Consider the following 16304-nt stretch of genomic DNA (forward strand, 5'->3'; position numbering starts at 1 on the left):
GGAGCTGGTCAGAGAAGGTCATTGCACAGAATTCGTCGCAAAGAAGGCCATCCAACAGATCGAGGATCGTGATGCGGCTGCCAAGGAACCTCTCCAAAAGGTCATTCGAATCAACACCATTTTAGCTGACTCTCAGGAGTCCGGGCTGACCACCAAGGAGCGCAAGAGGAAGATCGCGCAGGCGACTTATGTCTCCCAAGTCACAACAGGAGTACCAGTCATCATGGATACTCCCATCATTGGTTTCCAGAAGAAAGACTTGATCGGGCTTGACCTGCCGCATAATGATGCCCTAGTCATCTGCATTCAGATTGAACAAGCTGTGATCGAGCGAGTTCATGTGGATGAGGGCAGCGCAGCCAACATCCTGGAACTATCTGTCATCCAACAGATGGGATTGGAGCCCAAGATTAGCAAACTTACCAGGTCGCTCACTGGCTTCAATGGGGCCACATCAATCACTGTTGGAATGATCGACCTTGACGTCCACTCACCCCCAGTAGTCTGCTCGCAAACCTTCATGGTCATCGACGAGATCTCCCCGTACAACGGAATCTTGGGACGACCGTGGATCAGCAAGATCGAGGCCATCACATCTGCTCTACACCAGAAGATTCGCTACCCCATTCCTGGAGGCGGAATCGGGCAGATCAATAGTGACCAAGCCATGGCAAGAAAATGCACAGCTCACGGACTCAAGAAGAGCAAGCAGTTGCAGTTCACACCAGTAATGCAAGCTGACAACGAGGCACGAAGCGCTCCCAGCAAACAAGCAAGCTCGAACGAGAAGGGAGCTGCTACCCCACAATAGCAATTAATGAGCCAGGATCAAGGAGAGGGAATCCGCCCGGAAGACTCCCCTGAAAAGGGTTGGAAGTCTGAGGATGACGTTGAGTTAGTACCCCCTGATCTTGGCCAGCCAGACAAAGAAACGCAGATCGGCTGGCGCCAGAATTCAAACAAGAATGATCGAGAGGAAGGAATCCGCCCGGAAGGCTCCCTTGAAGAAGGTTGGAAGCCTGAGGAAGACGTTGAGTTAGTACCCCTTGATCCTAACCAGCCAGACAAGAAAGTGCGGATCGGCTCGCACAACAAAGACATGTTCGCGTGGTCACCATCTAACATGCCCGGCATCGACCCAAACATCATCTGCCACCGCCTCCATGTCAACCCTGCCAGCAAGCCCGTGGTGCAGAAGAGACGCAACTTCGCTCCCGAGCGAGTCGCGATCATTGAAGCCGAGATCGACAAGCTTCTAGCCGCCAGATTTATTGAATAGGTCTCCTACTCAGAATGGTTGGCCAACGTTGTTCTGGTGGCAAAACAAGAAAAGGGCAAATGGAGAGTGTGCGTCGATTACACCGACCTCAACAAAGCATGCCCTAAAGACAACTTCTCATTGCCGAGGATCGACCAGCTCGTGGATTCAACTTCCAGCAACCAGCTGCTCAGCTTCATGGATGCCTACTCCGACTATAATCAAATTATGATGTACGATGATGACAAGGCGAAGACCTCTTTCGTCATCGAGAGAGGGACCTACTGCTACAAGGTCATGCCCTTTGGGTTGAAGAACGCTGGAGCAACCTATCAAAGGCTCGTGAATAAGATTTTCAAGGAGTAGATCGGCAGAACTGTGGAAGTCTACGTGGATGATATGCTGGTCAAAGCCCCCAAGCGTGGAGACCACCTCAAAAACCTCGCCGAGGCATTCAGCCTGCTCCGCCAATACCGCATGAAGCTGAATCCAAGTAAATGCATGTTCGGTGTATCAGCCGGCCGATTCCTAGGGTACTTAGTCACACAACGAGGTATAGAGGCACACCCACGCCAAATTAAAGCCATTCTCGAGATGAAGTCACCTTCCACAGTGAAGGAAATACAAAGTCTGACGGGCAGAGCAGCAGCCCTCAACCGATTCCTCTCAAAGTCTACCGACAAGTGCAGACCATTCTTTAAAGCTTTGAAGAAGGGGCAAAAAGACAAGTGGGACGAGGAGTGCGAAGTAGCTTTCCAGAGTCTAAAGACCTACCTTACTTCACCTCCCCTATTCTCAAAGCCAGTTCCTAGTGAAGACTTGTTCGTGTACCTGGCGGTGTCCAACTAAGCCGTCAGCTCAGCTCTCATCCGAGAAGAACTTGGGGCCCAACATCCGATATTTTATACGTCAAAAGCTCTCCTCGATGCAGAGACTCGCTACCCAAAATTGGAGAAGCTCATTTTGGCCCTTGTCGTTTCTGCGAGAAAGCTGCGACCTTATTACCAAGCTCACCTAGTCATCGTTATGACTGACTTTCCTTTGAGATCAATCCTCCACAGCCCTGATGCTTCTCAGCGGCTCATGAAGTGGGCAATAGAGCTAAGCCAATACAACATCCTCTACCGGCCAAAGACTGCGATAAAAGCCCAAGCCTTAGCAGACTTTGTTGCAGAGTTCACACCATCAGCCGAAGAAGAGAAGCTGGTCAGCAAAAAGAAGGAAAGTTCGAGAGCAGACAAGACCTCCGCGAAACCTGACCAACCCAGAGACATGTGGCAGCTACGCGTAGATGGAGCGTCAAACCAGAAAGGAGCTGGAGCAGGCGTCGTCATTGTCACCCCTGATGGAACCCTGTTAGAGCAAGCTATCACACTTGGCTTCCCGGCTTCAAATAACGAGGCAGAGTACGAGATATTGCTCGCTGGCTTGTGCTTGGCAAATGAGCTATCAATCAAGAAGCTGGCCATCTACTCGGATTCCCAGCTGATTACAAGTCAAGCCTCAGGAGAGTACATGGCGAAACACCCAAGGATGATCTTGTACCTTGACAAAGTCCAAGAGCTGTTGAAGGCGTTTCCCACCTTCACCATCCAGTAGGTGCCCCGAGCAGAGAACACGCACGCAAATGCACTGGCAAGCTTAGGATCAGCACTGGATACCCAGTTTATACGCTCCATCCCAGTCGAGCACCTTGACCAGCCTAGCATAGAAGAGGCAGAACAACCGGACCTAATGCAGATCGACGAGGATCCTAGCTGGCAAGAACCCATCATTGACTACCTAATGAATGAAAACTTGCCCGAGGACAAGTCCGAGGCCAGGAAAATCAAGCAGAAGGCTGCAAGATATTACATGAAAGGTGACACGCTTATCCGCAGATCATACTACGGGCCTTATCTCACTTGCATCAAGTACCCGCAAACGCTCGAGGTTCTCTGCAAAATACACGACGGCGAATGTGGAAATCACGCTGGAGGCAAGTCGCTTGCTCAGAAGGCTCTCAGCATCGGCTATTTCTAGCCTACCATGAGCAAAGACTCCACGGAGTATGCTCGAAGATGTGATCGATGCCAACGGTACAAGCCGATCCCTGGCTTGCCAGCTGAGGAATACCATCCGCAGAACAGTCCATGGCCGTTCATGCAGTGGGCCATTGACTTGGTGGGACCTATGCCGACAGCACCTGCCAATAAGGAAATGATGATCGTTGCCACTGATTACTTCACCAAATGGATCGAGGCCGAGGTTTTATCTTCTACCAAGGAAGCTGACGTTGAACGGTTCATCTGGAAGCACATCATTTGCAGATTCGGTTGCCCGCAATCGATAGTTACCGACAATGGTACACAGTTCGTGGGCAGGCAGATCACTACATTCCTTGCGAAGTATGGCATCAAGCAACACTTGTCAACCCCCAGATACCCGTAAGGCAATGGCCAAGCAGAGGCATCCAACAAGATCGTGCTGGACTGCCTAAAGAAAAGACTGGAAAGCGCAGAAGGAAAATGGGTCGACGAGCTGCCAGGAGTTCTATGGGCTTATCGCACAACCAAAAGGAGATCGACCGGAGAGACACCGTTTTCCTTGGCCTATGGGACAGAGGCAATCATTCCCCCACACATCACAGTCCCTTCCATGAGCATTGAGGTGGGCAGTCTCGACCAAAACTGCAGGCAGATGAGAATCAACCTTGACCTGCTCGAAGAAGAACGAGAAAAGGCCATTGTTCGAGTTGCCGCCTACCAGCGGCAGTTGACATCCTACTACAATAAGAAGGCCAAGATCAGACAGTTTTGCCCTGGAGTCCTTGTGCTCAGAAAAACTTTCATCACATCAACGAGGCAAGGGTCAAAGAAGATGAAGCCAAATTGGGAAGGCCCCTACATGATCAGCCGATCTGGGGGCAGAGGAAGTTACACCCTCGACACTCTAGAAGGGAAGGAAATTCCAAGACAATGAAATACCCACCACCTTCGGAGATACTATCCGTGAAGCTCTTCGCTTACCAGCTCGACTCCTAGCAGATGACGAGCCTCCTGTACTTCAATTGAAGACAAACTGCTTTCGATGTTGCCTATGTTGTTAATTTCCTTTATTCAATAAAGCGATGTATTCACACCAACATCAATACAAGAGCAAGCTTTTCAATGAAGTACTTTTTCGAGCATTATGTCCCACAAACATATACATGCAGGCAACAAGCCTTACCTCCATTGCAGACAAGCTGCTCCCCGGAGCACAAACTCAATGGAGTCTTTTTCAAGCGCTATATCCTCGACATACGCACACAGGCGACAAGCCTTACTTCCATTGCAGACAAGCTGCTCCTCGGAGCACAAACTCAATGGAGTCTTTTTCAAGCGCTATGTCCCCGACATACGCACACAGACGCCAAACCTTACCTTCATTGCGGACAAGCTGCTCCCCGGAGCACAAACTCAATGGAGTCTTTTTTAAGCGTTATGTCCCCGACATACGCACACAGGCGACAAGCCTTACACACAGGCGACAAGCCTTACCTCAATTGCAAACAAGCTGCTCCCCGGAGCACAAACTCAATGGAGTCTTTTTCAAGCGCTATGTCCCCGACATACGCACACAGGCGACAAGCCTTATCTCCATTGCAGACAAGCTGCTCCCCGGAGTACAAACTCAATGGAGTCTTTTTCAAGCGTTATGTCCCCGACATACGCACACAGGCGACAAGCCTTACCTCCATTGCAGACAAGCTGCTCCTCGGAGCACAAACTCAATGGAGTCTTTTTCAAGCGCTATGTCCCCGACATACGTACACAGGCGACAAGCCTTACCTCCATTGCAGACAAGCTGCTCCTCGGAGCACAAACTCAATGGAGTTCTTTTCAAGCGTTATGTCCCCGACATACACACACAGGCGACGAGCCTTATCTCTATTGTAGGCAAGCTACTTCACAAGTACAAACTCAATGGAGTCTCTTTCAAGTGCTATGTCTCCGGACACACACTTACAAGATATAATGAGAATTGAAGTTCGAAAGACAACTGAAAATTCCATAACAAAGCGGCCAATCAGCCAAGTTCAACAAGAAGTAAGATGGTCAACCAAAGACCACTTATTGAAAGAAAATAACAAAGTTCAAAAATAGCAAAAATGAACTACGACTACTAGGGAACTTCAGCAGGTGACCCTTAGCCGATCACATCCTCAACTGCATTGGCAATAGCCTCATTCTGCCCAACCGGCACAACTTGCTCAACCGCCTCGGCTTCCTGCTCCTACGCATCCGCCTTAGCCTCATCAGCTAACCCACCTTGGCGTTTGTCTTCCTCAATTGCAGCTTCATCTGCTATCTGCTCTTCAACTGCTTCTGCATCCATAACATCCACCTGCTCACTCTGAGCGGGGGGGGGGAGGTCAGGACCAGACTGCTCACCGGCATCATCTTCGAGAGAGCAGCAAGGAGAAGCACCTGTCTGGCAATCCAGATATCCCAGCTTGTACGCATTAGCAGCCATCTCTTGCTTGGAGGCCTCCGTGGCTTCCACATGGGTATCAAACTTGACCAGCAGTTTGTCACGATCCTGGGCCAAAGCAGCATGCTTACGTTCGAGACAGAAGTAGGCTTACTTGCGTTCGAGCAGGGTAGCCATAAGAGACTTGAGTTCACCATCCTTTTGGCCAACAAAACTCTTGAGCACGGACATACTCTCCTTCATCTCGGAAATCCTCGCGTCATGGCGAATCCGCTCGTTCGAGAGCTTGTCAGTCAGGTCGGCATTCTTCTTCACCAGCTTGTCAAGCAGGGCAGAAGAAGAGGCAACATCACGCGAGTTCTGCATGGCCCCAATAGCAAAAACCATTCCTTTTTGAAGGTGATACATGGCAGCTTCTTCTTGCTTATCCAAGGGAAGGCTCGAGAAAGCACAAAGGTCACCAGCTCGATAGACGCGATCAACTAGCTTAGCGCAAGCAGATGGACTTGACAGAAAGCCTGTTTTCAGCAGATCAGACACGGGCTCGCCCCCAGTAGAGCTATCACCAATTCCCGAACCGGCAGTTCGTGCAATTGGAGGACTCTTCGCTCGAGCAGACGACTCTTTAGCTCTTTTGGCTGCAACTTGCAACATTGAGTCAGCCCCGCCCTTGACTGTTCATGGCCCCGCAGATGAGTCATGGTTGCTAGGCAGAGGCACAGTCCTCTCAGTTTGATTCCCGGATCGGCACGGACGACCCAAACCTTGCTTCCCAGCGACTTCCTTGCATGGCAGATCACGGGTCTTAGGCAATACGGGCAAAGACTTGAATAGAATTTCCCGAACCTCCTGAATGCCGTTGGCCTTCTTGCTGTTCGCGCTGACGAGGCGTTTGATCCCGGAAGACTAGGCAGGAGCAACTCCCATATGGGCCTTCTGAGCAGGTGAGACCTCCCTTATAGAAGACTTGTTCGTGGCAAGAGAAGATCTCGGCTACCTTCGCTGTGAAGACGTATCCACTAATCGTGAAACTGCAGCTTCATCTCGAGCAGAGCTACTGCACGCTTTCCCACCCTCGGGGGACTCAGTCGATGACTCCTCCCGCTCAACTGGCAAGTCACTTAGCTCCAAGCAGCGCGACTTCCACCTTTCAATATCTTCAGCAGGGGGCAGGCCACCGACTTTCTTCCGATGTTCGCTCAGCAGCCAGCGCCATTCACGAAACTTGGCGGGGATGCTCAAAGCTTGTCGAACCTTCATCATGCCCGGGTCGAGAACGAGCTTCTTTCGAATGGCATCATCTGCAAGCATAAGACAAAAGTTAGTCAGACACAGCAAAGAATTCCATGGCAACAGTAGCAGATTAGAGGGATGCAACTTACCATCATAGTAGGTGAGAGGAACGAGCGGACCGTCTCCAACCTCCCTTCCCATCTGCCGCTGACCTCCAGCACATCCTTGCTCCACACATGATCGCCCTGACTCAGACTATCAAACAACTTGGGTTCGCGTGCGCGAAGTTGGGCATATTTCTCGAAGCGTCTCACCTCAAAGAAGTAAAAGAACTCCTGCACGGTCAAATCCAGCTTGAAGAAGCGGCTCAAATTTTCAAAGCAGATGACCGCCCGATAAACATTCGGAGTAAATTGGCTCGGGGCACATTCCATGGCGCAGAACACCTCCCTGAAAAATTTCGACAGCGGAAACGTGAAACCCAGCGAGAAATAAAAGGGGCGGAAAGTGATAATCCTGGCGCCTGAATTGTTCGGATCCACACGAGGTATACTGTCAGACGAGGGCTCTGCCAACTTGACATGCACATCCTTGTGTATAGCGGAGTCGAAAAGGGCACGCCACGTTTTGAACTGGGCCTCGGTGGTGACACGGTGCAAATTGGCCACAAACTTCTCTTTGGGAACTTGAGAACCACCCCACAGGTACAAGGGCACTTGTGAGCTTGGTGATCGGCTCTTTCTTTCAGAAGACATGGTCATTGAGCAGCTGCAAAAAAATAGCGAAGAGAATTGCGTTAAAATTCCTAGTTCGTGAGCAAAAAAAAAAAGCAGCAAAAAGGGGTCCACCAAGCTACAGCCCGATCTGCAGAGGAGCCTAGCGCCTGCCAGCCCGAGCCCACTTGGCGCACAGCACACGCAGCCCATCGACGCAGCAGCCTAGTTCGCGCCTCCAGCCCAGTTCGCGCCTCCAGCTCGGTTCGCGCTCCGGCCCAGCTCGCATCCCATCCCAGCACGGGCCTGCTCCGTTCGCTCCAGCCCTGCGGCCCAAGACGCGCCCCGCTGTTCGCCTGGTCCAGTAGGCATGCCCAGCATGCATGGGCCATCCTAGCGCGCCCCAGCTCGAGCCCAGACTGCAGCCTCTCTCCAGCACAAGGACCAGCCTACTTCAACACACACCAGCACCATCTTGGCTCACCAGCGCACACCAAGCTCGCATGCCTCCCTTAGCAGACTACTTCACCTTGCTGCCAAAAATCGGGACAAAGACACACAAAAAAATATACAACCCAAGTCTAATTACCTTGGGTGTGCGGTGGAGACAAAAACTCACGAACAACGGGAAAAATTCTCCAAAGCTTACTCTCTCTCACTAATGAAATCGGAATGGATTTTGGATGTGAAGAATAAATTGGAGGAGCCCTACATTTATAAGGATAAAAATTCCTTGACCTACAAGGAATCGCAAACTCTTTCCAACTTGGGAGTTCATAAAATTGGCAAGTCAAACACCTCCTCAACTCGGGAGCCCAAGTCCACGAAGGAAGCCCAGTGACAGCTGGACAGCCCAACAGATAATTTACATCTCCTATATGCCGCCACACGCCACGCAGAAGCTAGGGGGCATTTGTGGGAACCTAATTAAATCAAAACCCTAGGTCAAATAATTTCTTCCATTTGGGGATTATTTGACCTAATTGGGAATTATTCGATTTAATTGGGGATTACCCAATTAAATAGAATATTACCTAATCAGGTCGAGAATTAATTTTATTCCTACCCCAATTCCCAATTAAATGAGGAGTTACCTATTTAAATTAGGAATTGATTTGATACCTACCCCAATTAGGGATTTGATTTACCCTAATGAATCAAATCCCTAATTAATCAAATCAATTCCAAATCGGGGAGGAATAATTCCCTTCCATCTACGGAATTATTCCTCTGAAACCCTAGCCTCTGAGATCACTATAAAAGGATGGCCACACACAAATGTTAAGGTACGCCTAAATTCCTACTAAAACTCTGCATAAATTATTTCTCAAAAACCCTAGCCACCTCCTCTCTTTCTCTCTCTCACACAAGGCTCTGGCCACCACACACGGCTCCAGCCACCACACACGGCTCCGGCCACCCGGTTTTCCTTAAATTACCCTACCTAACTTAGGCATCGGAGGGCCTTTGGCCAACACCCCCCGGGTGTGGTCCTTTTACTCCGATCTGTTTTGCAGGGAGAAAGAGAGGCGGAGAAGACGAAGGAATCTTGGGCGAATATTCTCGTGGGGAAATTTGCTCCCACAGTATCGTTAAGCTATATGATGCTTCCACTTCACCAGTATTCGTTGTTGTGATTGTCGCAGTTCCAAATTGAGTAAGGGCCTCAAAGGTTGGGCCATTGATACTTACCATTTTCCCAGGACTCCTACAAATGCATATAACAGCTTCAGCATTAAGTGAAACTTCACGAGGACCAAAAAGTTATACAAAGCTTAAAAATATTGGTTATTTGGTTCTAGACGTTCGAAGTGAAGAAAAACTTTAATTATTGCACTAAGGGGAAAGGGCCTTTTTTATAGAGAGAGTAAGGTTGGCGGAGATTGAGGCTTCTCAGCCACAGGAATAGGGGACAAATAACTACTAAATTTAAAAAGTTTAAGGTGTTAGAGAATGGACCAACAATGCATATCAAGTGAACACCCTCCCTCACATGCAGCCCCATCATGTACGTGGAGAGGCAAAGAGTTGATGATAGTGAGACACATAAAGGTGCCTCCCTCAGAACCTCTGGCAAACAGAGATAAGATACAATGTTTACAACTACTTCCATCTGTGCTTATTTCCATCAATTACATGAGTGACTTGGCTTAACTGCAGTTTTCAGCATATCAGTCATGACTTAGCTTAGAAAAATAAAATATAAAAAGGAGCAATGGCATCTTTGGTTTCCAAGTTCATCTCAACTTAACAAATAAATTCCTGAAAATCAAATCAGTAAGAGTGCTTAAGGAAATAATTAAAAACCTTAAAAATGAATAGCCCATACATGAAACAGTTATTTCAAATGTGCTCAAGCATACTCATTGTAGGGAGTCGATGTTCAGGGCTTTTGATCAATACAAAAACCTTTTAAAATATGTCAAATACAGTAGCCCAAAAATACTAACCTTTGGTAGACATATTCTACATCATCAGCACTCAGTTCTATCATGAGATTAGTATTAATAACTTCAGTGACTCCTATGGATAACGAATGAGTTCCTGCATTCTGCATCCAATCAGAAATGATAAATAAATCCCGGCAATAGATATCATTGTGAATGTACTTATAAAATTTCTGAGACATAACTGGATGCTGGTTTATCCTTTCAAACCTTCCCTCCACACCATAAAGTGGCAACTGATTCCCTTCAATTCGGTTCTGGTCAGCCTGTCAGAAAGAATAAACTTTTTCCTCAGTTTTCACATCAACTATAAAATAACCATGCACCAAGTAGAAAACAACCACAGTCCTCTGAAATATCTCATTGTACAAAAGGAAAGACACTCCTGCCTTTCTACCAACGATATATGATAGCAAATATGGAACTTTCAGAATACCAATGTCAGCAATGCGTAACTATAGCAATACATTCAACAAAAATTGGAAAACACCAAAAATGAGAAGTGTGGGAACCTAATTAAACCAAAACCCTAGGTCAATTAATTAGGCCAATCAATTTGGGAATTATTTGACCTAATTAGGAGTTACCTAACCTAATTGGGAATTACCTAATCAAATTGGGGGTTACTTGATCCCCAATTTAATTAGGGATTCGGTTCATCCATAATCCCTAAATGCACCAACCCCACCAACCACACCAATCACACCAACTACACCAACCCCACCTACCTCTCCAAAGGCCACTATAAATACCTGGTTACGCACAAGGATGAGGTACGTCTAAATTCCTACTAAAACTCTGCAGAAATTATTTCTCAAAAACCCTAGCCACCTCCTCTCTTTCTCTCTCTCACACAAGGCTCCGGCCACCACACACGGCTCCGGCCACCCGGTTTTCCTTGAATTACCCTACCTAACTTAGGCATCGGAGGGCCTTTGGCCAACACCCCCCGGGTGTGGTCCTTTTACTCCGATCTGTTTTGCAGGGAGAAAGAGAGGCAGAGAAGACGAAGGAATCTTGAGCGAATATTCTCCCGTGAGATTATTTGCACAAACAAATTGGTGCTTTCATTGAGAGCACGAGATATATTCAAAGCGTGCTCAAGATCCATCTTTCACACATTTTTTAACCATGGTTGATACAAGACGTACGAAGAGTAACGCCACCAAGATGGGCCCATCTCATGGTTTCGTGGTGGAAACCTCAATGCAACCGCACGGAATCGTGGCTGCCAACGCCTTGCAGTCGTCCTCCAGTGCTTTGCAGCCACATTCAGCTGCTGGAATTGCAGAACAGCCGCCACATGACCCCGGGACCTCCACAGCCTTGCAGTTGCCAGCGCCGATTACAGGAGCTGCTCTGCCCCGCTGTCCTGCCGTCGTAGTACAGCAGCAGCCACACCACTCAACTACCGGATTTGCTGCTCAGCCCCATGGCTACTCCGACGTCATCCCAGTCTCGTTGCAGATCCATTCTCTCCCTCCTCTGCAATCACACTTGACTTATGCACCTGTGTACGCGTCTAATGGAGCCCTAGCCCATATGCCGTTTGGCCCGATGCACAACGCTCTACTTGACCCGCGCAGTCAGGTGGACCTTAACTCAGGGGTTGATCAACTCACACAGAAGGTCGATGATCAGAACAACATGATTGGACAGCTACTCAGGCAGATCAACTTGAATCAAGGCCCTAACCTTGGACCCCGTGACGAGGAGATGAGGGCACACCAGTATGTCGGTGAGCAGTTCGAGAGGTCCCAAGCTGGTCAGACAAGGGCAAACCGGCAGAGGAGAGATCGAGATCGAGATCGAGTAGATGAGACGCAGACAGCCGCGAGCCGTACTCTGAGCCGTTCGGGGCTAGAACCAAGGACCAATGTGCTCGAGAGACTAGGCCCACAGACTAATGTCCACGCCCGCTTAGGCCCACAATCCAATGTCCACGCCCGCTTGGGGCCACAAGGAGCTCGAGTTCGTGAGCAGTCGCGTGACGAGCGCAACGACCGACGCCCACCAACTCGTTCGAGGGCCAACGCACGGTGGCAAGCTGTAGAAGAATCCTCACAAGCTCAACCTCCTAATCTGCCCCATGGGCAGGGCACCCAAGGGGATCGACCCTTGGGAACCGAGGAAGGAGTTAGCCAGTCACGCTCGAGACACCAAAGACGTCGACCTGAGCGACCCTCCTTGCAGGCAGAAGATGATGATCGACGCCCACCAACCTGCTCGAGGACCAACACGAGGCGACAAGATGTAGAGGAATCCTCACAAGCTCAATCTCCTAATCTACCCTACGGGCAGAACACCCAAGGGGATCGATCCTTGGGAACCGAGGAAGAAGTTAGCCGGTCACGCTCGAGACGCCGAAGACGTCAGCCCGAGACTCCAGTCCTGCGAGCAGAGGACGTCGAGAAGCTAGTGAATGACCGACTCCAAGCTCTCCAACTTAAAGGAAGCACGGAAGAAGCCCTGCACAAGGAAATTGATCGAGTTGACTGCTCGCCCTTTACTGACAAAGTGGAACGAGCTCCTCCACCGAAGCGGTTCACAACGCCATCCATCACTCCATTCAAGGGAGACTCTGACCCTGAGAGCCATTTGAGGCACTTCAAGAGCGCCATGATCCTGTACAAGGCAGACGATGCCCTGATGTGCAAAGTGTTCGCGATGACCCTGCGAGGAGCAGCTCAAGACTGGTTCCACACTCTACCGTCCGCGTCGATAGGAAACTTCAAGGAGTTGGCCTTCATCTTCACAAAGGAGTACACCTCCTACAAGACGGTCAGAAAGCATGCAGACCATCTGTTCAACCTGCGCAAGAAGCCAGACGAGTCTCTACGAGACTACCTGAGACGGTTTAAGGCTGAAAAGGCTAACATCATAGGATGCAATGACCAAGTTGCATCCTCAGCTTTCAAGAAGGGCTTGCCAACCGAGCACGAGCTATACCGGGAACTGGCCATAACACCAAGTCAAACCTTGGCAGAAGTGTTCGCGACGGCAGAACGCTACGCACTTTGGGACGATGATCGAATCGCCGCAAAGAAAGCCAGCAAGCAAGTTGATCACCCGACGAAGCAGGCAAGCCAAAAGAGCAACCAGTTCGAGCAAAAAGCCCGAGATAAGCGCAGATCGCGGCCCCGAGAGGGAAGCTCAGAAACAGGGACCTTCACTGAGTTCGCTATCCCAATTCATCAGATCCTGGCTCAAGTGAAAGACAAGCCGCGGGTGAGGAGACCGCCACCCATGAAGGGAGACCCCTCTAAGAGGGACACCAGTAAATACTGCGCATTCCACGGGGAGCACGGACATTACACCAACAACTGCAATGCTTGGAAAAGGCATCTTGAGGAGCTGGTCAGAGAAGGTCATTGCACAGAATTCGTCGCAAAGAAGGCCATTCAGCAGATCGAGGATCGTGATGCGGCTGCCAAGGAGCCTCCCCAAAAGGTCATTCGAATCAACACCATTCTAGCTGACTCCCGGGAGTCTGGGCTGACCACCAAGGAGCGCAAGAGGAAGATCGCGCAGGCGACTTATGTCTCCCAAGTTACAACAGGAGTACCAGTTATCGTGGATACGCCCATCATTGGTTTCCAGAAGAAAGACTTGATCGGGCTTGACCTGCCGCATAATGACGCCCTAGTCATCTGCATCCAGATTGAACAAGCTGTGATCGAGCGAATTCATGTGGATGAGGGCAGCGCAGCTAACATCCTGCAACTATCTGTCATCCAACAGATGGGATTGGAGCCCAAGATTAGCAAACTTGCCAGGTCGCTTACCGGCTTCAATGGGGCCACATCAATCACTATTGGAACGATCGACCTTGACGTCCACTCACCCCCAGTGCTCTGCTCGCAAACCTTCATGGTCATCAACGAGATCTCCCCCTACAATGGAATATTGGGCCGACCGTGGATCAGCAAGATCGAGGCCATCACATCTGCTATGCACCAGAAGATTCGATACCCCATCCCTGGAGGCGAAATCGGGCAGATCAATAGTGACCAAGCCATAGCAAGAAGATGCACAGCCCAAGGGCTCAAGAAGAGCAAGCAGTTGCAGTTCACACCAGTAATGCAAGCTGCTAACGAGGCACGAAGCGTTCCCAGCAAACAAGCAAGCTCGAGCGAGAAGGGAGCTGTTACCCCACAATAGCAATTAATGAGCCAGGATCAAGGCGAGGGAATCCGCCCGGAAGACTCCCCTGAAAAGGGTTGGAAGCCTGAGGATGACGTCGAGTTAGTACCCCCTGATCTTGGCCAGCCAGACAAAGAAGCGCAGATCGGCTCGTGCCAGAATCCAAACAAGAAGGATCGAGAGGAGGGAATCCGCCCAGAAGGCTCCCTTGAAGAAGGTTGGAAGCCTGAGGAAGACGTTGAGTTAGTACCCCTCGATCCTAACCAGCCAGACAAGAAAGCGAGGATCGGCTCGCGCCTAAGCCCAGATGAGAAGATGGAGTTGACCATCTTCCTCCAAAACAACAAAGACATGTTCGCGTGGTCACCATCTGACATGCCCGGCATCGACCCAAACATCATCTGCCACCGCCTCCATGTCAACCCTGCCAGCAAGCCCGTGGTGCAGAAGAGACGTAACTTCGCTCCTCCCGAGCGAGTCGCGATCATTGAAGCCGAGATCGACAAGCTTCTAGCAGCCGGATTTATTGAAGAAGTCTCATACTCAGAATGGCTGGCCAACGTCGTTTTAGTGGCAAAACAAGAAAAGGGCAAATGGAGAGTGTGCGTCGATTATACCGACCTCAACAAAGCATGCCCTAAAGACAACTTCCCATTGCCGAGGATCGACCAGCTCGTGGATTCAACTTCCGGCAACCAGCTGCTCAGCTTCATGGATGCCTACTCATGCTATAATCAAATTATGATGTACGACGATGACAAGGCAAAGACCTCTTTCATCATCGAGAGAGGGACCTACTGCTACAAGGTCATGCCCTTCGGGTTGCAGAACGCCGGAGCAACATACCAAAGGCTCGTGAATAAGATTTTCAAGGAGCAGATCGGCAGAGCCATGGAAGTCTACGTGGATGATATGCTGGTCAAAGCCCCCAAGCGTGGAGACCACCTCAAAAACCTCACCGAGGCATTCAGCCTGCTCCGCCAATACCGCATGAAGCTGAATCCAAGTAAATGCACGTTCGGTGTATCATCCGGCCGATTCCTGGGGTACTTAGCCACACAACGAGGTATCGAGACACACCCACGCCAAATTAAAGCCATCCTAGAGATGAAGTCACCTTCCACGGTGAAAGAAATACAAAGTCTGACGGGCAGAGCAGCAGCTCTCAACCGATTCCTCTCGAAATCTACCGACAAGTGCAGACCATTCTTTAAAGCTTTGAAGAAAGGGCAAAAAGACAAACGGGACGAGGAGTGCGAAGTAGCTTTCCAGAGTCTAAAGACCTACCTTACTTCACCTCCCTTGCTCTCGAAGCTAGTTCCTGGTGAAGACTTGTTCGTGTACCTTGCAATGTCCAACTTGGCCGTCAGCTCAGCTCTCATCCGAGAAGAACTTGGGGCCCGACATCCGATATTCTGTACGTCAAAAGCTCTCCTCGATGCAGAGACTCGCTACCCAAAATTGGAAAAGCTCATTTCGCAGCTTTCTCACAGAAACGAGGCAAGGGTCAAAGAAGATGAAGCCAAATTGGGAAGGCCCTTACATGATCAGCCGATCTGGGGGCAGAGGAAGTTACACCCTCGGCACTCTAGAAGGGAAGGAAATTCCAAGACAATGGAATGCCCACCACATTCGGAGATACTATCCGTGAAGCTCTTCGCTTACCAGCTCGACTCCTAGCAGACGACGAGCCTCCCGTACTTCAATTGAAGACAAACTGCTTTCGATGTTGCCTATGTTGTTAATTTACTTCATTCAATAAAGCGATGTATTCACACCAACATCAATACAAGAGCAAGCTTTTCAATGAAGTACTTTTTCGAGCATTATGTCCCACAAACATATACATGCAGGCGACGAGCCTTAACTCCATTGCAGACAAGCTGCTCCCCGGAGCACAAACTCAATGGAGTCTTTTTCAAGCGCTATGTCCCTGACATACGCACACAGGCGACAAGCCTTAACTCCATTGCAGACAAGCTGCTCCCCGGAGCACAAACTCAATGGAGTCTTTTTCAAGCGCTATGTCCCTGACATACGCACACAGGCGACAAG

The 16304-nt window shown here is 49.7% G+C and overlaps 1 pseudogene; it reads right to left on the reverse strand.

The window, feature by feature from the left end:
* LOC18768512 overlaps positions 1–16304 on the reverse strand; it is a 28619-nt pseudogene that overhangs the window by 5185 nt on the left and 7130 nt on the right.

The sequence above is a fragment of the Prunus persica genome, chromosome G8 (assembly GCF_000346465.2).
Source record: "Prunus persica cultivar Lovell chromosome G8, Prunus_persica_NCBIv2, whole genome shotgun sequence".
Classification (NCBI taxonomy): domain Eukaryota; kingdom Viridiplantae; phylum Streptophyta; class Magnoliopsida; order Rosales; family Rosaceae; genus Prunus; species Prunus persica.